The sequence below is a fragment of the Corapipo altera genome, unplaced genomic scaffold, assembly GCF_003945725.1.
Source record: "Corapipo altera isolate COAL_440 unplaced genomic scaffold, ASM394572v1 47, whole genome shotgun sequence".
NCBI classification, from domain to species: Eukaryota; Metazoa; Chordata; class Aves; order Passeriformes; family Pipridae; genus Corapipo; species Corapipo altera.
Window position 1 is genome coordinate 10,237,936 of NW_020884897.1, and position 6,000 is coordinate 10,243,935.

Below are 6,000 nucleotides of genomic sequence, written 5' to 3' on the forward strand. Positions count from 1 at the left end.
GTGCACAGCATCAGGCTTCCTCACACTTCTTTTTTGTCCCTCCCCAACAGAACACCAGTCGCCACCTGTCCTTTGCACTTCGACTGTGCCATCGATTTCAGTAACATTTTGCCAGGCACTGGCACTGTGGGCCCAGTGATTCTGCTCCGGTCCCAGTTCTGTTCAGCCCAAAAGCAACACGAGGGACAGACCATGCCCAGTGGTGAGCCCAAACACACACAAACAGAGGTGGAGGTTGTTACAGTTTCCCTGAGCAAATTTGTGTTAGATCAGGTAGAAGTAAAATCCAGTCCTGGATGAGAGTATTTGAGAAGGCAGAGCCACATATCTAGTGAGGTGCATGAGAAATGCACCTTATAAATAACATGAAGTGCCAAAAAGAAGAAAAGAATAGGTGCATCATGGGAATATTTTCTCCACGAATCCGACTTGAGATACTACATTTGAGCAGCTCAAGCTTCAGAGGTGCTTGTAACCCTTGTGGTGGGCTGAATGTTCACCCTAGTGTCTGCTTCACCAAGTATTGCTGCAGTATTTGCTGGAGAAAATGATGAAGAACAGCTCTGGCAGAGGCACAGAGGAGGGCAAAAGCTTTGACGTCCCCTGGAATGGCACTATTTACTTCCATCACCACCTGCACCTACCTTTCTCAGACTCCTGAAAATGGTGGTAGCTGTGTCAGGAGCAGGGACAGTCTGGCCCTGAAAGCCTAATACAAGGCTCAGTCAAGAGATTACTCTGTTTTGGTCAGTGGGTACCAGTTGTTCCATAACTCTCTTAGCAGCAATGAGGTGTAAGAGATCATGAATGCTTCACCCTTACCCAAGGTAATACAGTGATTTGGCTCTGCTAACAACGAGGCAGAAAAACAACTGAGAAATCTTCCAGAGGCCAGATGTGAATGCAATTGTTAAAATACTGCCTGGGTCACTGGCTGCAACTTCAGCATTTTTAGAAATTTGTTTTTGTACCAATGTCAAAGGCACTGGGGCTCTCTGCTTGCATCAGTACAAATCTGGATTAATGCAGTTAAAGCCAGCAGAGTTGTGTCCGTGCAAAAGCAGTTAAAACAGGCTCAGAATCAGACCCAGAAAGTTACCCTTGTGTCACTTAGTAAGACATATTTCTTTTGGCTTCCATTTAGATTTGGTCCTTAAGGAGCCTGTCATAAGAGATATACGGTCTGGGCAAGAGGCCAACTTACCGTCTGGAAGAAACAGCAGGGCTCCCATCGAAACAGGGAACAGGGTAAAATGAGCTTTTGACTATTATTTTGTAATTTTGTAAATATTTGTGATTTTGAATTACGCAGTAAAGTTCCCACTATGCCGTGACATGATGAAACTGCCTTGTCATCTGCAGACTAGGGGGGAGGAAACCTATTTACAGTGATCTTTGGAACAGCTGCAGTGAGATCTTACACTTCCTGGCATGTCAAAGCTTAAAAATTTCTAGGAAATTGCATCTGCTTTCTTAGCCAGAGAGATAAGATGCCTTCCTAGCAGTGCTTTTAAGCCATCATTTCATCAGAGCAAAAAGTTTAATGCAATCCTCTCCCCTCCTACTCCAAGTTCTCAGCTAAATTCCCATTGCTACCAGGGACTGACACTGGGATTAACTACTAAGACCCCATTTATATCACCCAGCAACATTACCATCACCTATCCATTCATTAGGTCATTGGCAACCAGTTGATTTTCCAGATCCCAAGCTTTCAGACTCCTGACATTGACTGGGAGTAGTCCATCCACCTGGGTGAAGCAGCAATGGACAGCAGAGATATGGATGGGTTTTGCAGATGGGTATTCTTGTTACAGCAGTGTAGGAAACTCAGGAAACCAAGTATTTTCAGAGATAGCTGTTTTGGAAATACTGCTTCAGAACTGATTAAAACCAAAAAGAACGTTACGTATAATTACAGGAAAATCTAGTGTGAGTGACAGTTTCCGACCATCTTTCATCCTTAAGGGGAATTTGCTAAATGTTTGTACCAAACTAGACTTCTGAGCACTCCAGGGCTTTTTAAGCTGCAAAGGATTCACATGTAAAGGAGGGAAGGAAGAACTGTGTTGCCTGTAAAAGAGATGAGTTGCAGAGGGGTCAGAAGCAGCTGCAATGCTGAGTTCAGTTGTGCAGCTTGGGTCTGCAGTCTGAAAGGATAACTTCAGATGGTGTGCAGTGCTGCCCAGAGCTTTTGGATGACCCTGGGACAACACACAGAACTCCAAGGTAGGCAGATGGGGAGGGTCTACACACCTCCCAAAGCAGATTTTGGTGCTTCCTAGTACCATTGCCAATACTACAGTTGTCTGTGTACCTGCACGTGTGCTTGTCCAGTTCTGCTCCCAGTGGTGGATCAAACAAACCCTTGCTTTCTAACACTTATGCTCCTCCATTTTCACTTCAAAGTAAGGCTGCATGTGGTTGAGTTTTGATAATTAAACCCATGTGAACTTAATTTGCCTTCAACAATGCCAACTCTCAATGCAAGTGAAGCCACTTAGATGCTGACCATATTTTGAATTAAATCAAACCAGTAGAAGATACATTTAAATCTATTTAAGGTTAAATTTTATTTATGTGGTACCAGTGTGACTGGATTGATTTTAAAATCAAATTTACCAGGAAAATTTTCTTAGGTTTGCTCAGTGAAGGACCTTGGCTCTGGAGACACCACTGTAACATGCTTTTGAGTCTAACAGTTCTCATTGGCTATAATGATGTGGTTAAATCAAAAAACCGCAGCCAAGGCTGGATGTCCACGCCACTATTGATCTTTCAGGCCCTTTACAGTAGTTTTAAGAGAGTTAGTTGGCTTTTACAATTTTCTGAGGTGAAGAAGGAGGTAATACTTAATTATCAGCAATTTTGACAGTGATTGAGCTTGACAGCCTGAAGCAGAGCTATAGGATGAAAGTGAACAGACCGCTGGCAGCTGGAAAGGCCCTTCTGTAGGGAATGCAGAGGGGCTGGGATGGTGGAAGGGGTTAATTCTCTAAGAAAGATCATTTGCATTGCTGCACACTTTATTCTTTTGTTTTTGGAGCTCTCTGGCTCTCTGCTTCTTTGGCAGAACAAAGAGCCTTTGTTGTCTATCAAAGACCATTGCAATCCATCCAGATACCCAAGGCCCCAGGAGGGGGAGGTGAACATGGAGGAGCTGCCTGGGTTCCTTCCTCCACAAACAACATCAGTAAAATTATTGGAAGCGTTTGCATCATTACTGAAATATTTTCAAGGGAAGTGTTCTTCAGCATTTGTATCAGTGCAGATGGTGATGTAAAGGCTGACTTAGTATTTTCCCAGGCCTGGGAGCCTATGCCGTGTGTCTGAAGGTCTGTCAGGTGAGTCAAAAACCAGATAATTTGGGATGAAGTTGCTTGTAGGAGCTTTTGCACCTGACCACTACTGTCTTGTGGGGAGGACTTAGAGAATCTCCCTGCATTATGTTGTCTCTGGATCAGAGATATGAGAACAGGTTGAACCTCTGCAGGAATGAAGGTATGTTTTAAAGATAAGGTCTCAATTTGTTCTACTTAATTGAAGAGAATTAGGAGCCTCCTGATGCTGGACTCCTGGCATAGTCCGTGGTGAAGGACAGAGGCACCTCTCTCCCCTTCCAAAGGACAATGAAGCCCATCTAAACTCTACATCCTTCATTTACTTCTGCTGACAGCCAAAAGAGTTTAAACTTGACTCCAAACTTAGCAATAGCCACTGGGTCCTGCAAATCATTTACTGTGAATCCAGCCTTAGATATCTAGAAGCCTTCTTAAGGTTTTATAATTATCTAGATGTTACAGGAGCAGTTCATGCATCTGTGTATGTACATATCTGTAGTTATCTACACAGAAAATAGAAATTTGTTGTAGAATGACAAGTGAAATGCATACCAGCAACCCTGAGTTTCATAATTGCACATCCTTGGGTGCCTGGATGAAAGAGTATTCATTACAGGATTTGGGCCCCGAGGAGCAAAATCAAATAGCAGATAATTTTCTTTTACTTTCCTCATTGTCCCACAAGTAAAAAAAACCCACAAGAACACAAATGTAATAAAGAAAACTTATCTAAAATTCAGGCAGATAAAGCCAATAGAAAAGAGGAATTAAAAAAACCCTCAAGAAAATGAATAAATATTCATGAAAACATTCAAAAGCTTAGATGTTTTCATTAGTCACCACAGGAGGGAAATATTAAATAGAAATAATAATAAAAAACCTTGAAAAGGCTTTAAGAAGGGGGTGTGTGGGGGGAGGACCCTCTGCTACCACAGTTGATGCATGGCTGAGCTGTGGCCAAGGGTTTCCCCTCTAGCTCTGTCTCCCCTTGAGATTTAAACTGTGCGTGTTCAAAATGTGCAGACCTGCCTCGAAACTAACAAAATATCCCTTCCATCTGATTTTTTCCTTGCATTCATATCATAGCAGCACAGGAAAATAAAAAGGAGTGCTAATCTATCCTACAGTTTCCCCAGCAAGGGCTCTGGGCAGGGGTTTTGTGAGTGGATTTGACAGATGTACAAGCAGATGGTGAGGGACACTCCCTGAGAGCAGCCGATTCCCAGGCCTCCACGTCCAAAAAAAAATAAAAACTTTTCACGGATAATGTGATTTTCAGAGGGAAGAAACACAGTACTCACATCTCACACCAAAACTTCTCGGCAATTTCTCGAATGCACAAGGGCTGTGTGGAAAGAAGTGCCTGCCTTCAGAGAAGAGCTGGCGGGGGACGATAAGCCACGGGGCTCGACCTGACCGTTGAAAAACCCGAATCTGCACCTCCGTCTTGCAAGCTCCTCCACCAGGCAGCTGAGTCGGGATCACCTCGTGTTTGCACTGGGTGTGACATATTAGTCCTGTTTGGCCTCTGCCAGAGCGTGCTGTGCAAAATAACACATCCCGTGCAGCGCCCGTTTAACGCGTGTGTTTCTGCACGGCCCACGCGCTGAGGGGCATCGTGCCAGAGCAGGGCTGGTGTCTTGTTAAATCGCTGTCAGTGCCTGGTGGACCCCGACTATGGAGCCAGTGGGCTCCTTTGGAGGCTGGTGACTTGACACAAAAAGGTGCTTTTCTGATCCAACGGGGTATGAGCCAGGAGAACGGGGGTTTTGTGATTTATCCTACGACTGCTGGCACGTTTTTAGCAGCAAATGAGCTGCAGCTCCCTCATTTCTTAGGGGAGGAAACCACATCAGACCCTGCTGCTGCCCTGCTGGGGGATCTTGTCCCCTTCACATTAGTTTGCCTGGTGGATTTATCCTTCGTACCTTTAGCTGCACGGTGGACAGGACCCTTCAGCCCATGTTTTGGATCAGTCCCAAGGCAGTGGAGCCCTACTTAGGAGCAGCTATCGGAGCCCTCGTACAGGTAGTTTGAGGCAGCACAAAGGCCCCCCAGCAGCCCTGCCCGTGGGATGGATGGGTGAGGGGCCGCATTAACTAGAAACAGCCGCAAAAGCTTCGAGGTAGGGGCAGAGCGAGAGAGGGGGCTCGGGGCTCCCGTGGAGAAACGGGGCGGGAGCTCGTCCAGAGAGAGGGGAGAGAGGAAGAACAAAAGGCGATGGTTTCCCCCACCGTAGCCCCCAGCACAAGACTCAGTCTCCCCCTGGGAGTCACTGGATGTGGAGGAAAACACGACGCCCCCGGTGCTCCCCGAGGCAGCGGGGCCGGAGCCCGGGGGAGCGAACGTGCGGCAGGAAGCGATGCCTCCCTCGGGACGAGCCCGGGGGCTCCGCCGGGGATGGGGAGGTGCTGCGGGACCCCTCCGGCCGTGGCGCGGTTGTCAGTGGGACCCCAGCCGGGACAGACCCTCCCGCCCCTCCTCTCCCCCCGTGACCGAACCGCGGCAGGAGCGGAGATGCCGCTTCCCCCGGGAAGGGGGGTCGGTGCGGGGAGAGGCCGTCCCGGAGGGGCAGCGCTGCCGGGCACCTCCGGATGAGGGGGACGCGGCAGCACCGAGGAGGCAGCGCGGGCGGGGGGGAGGCGGCTGGAACATGGAG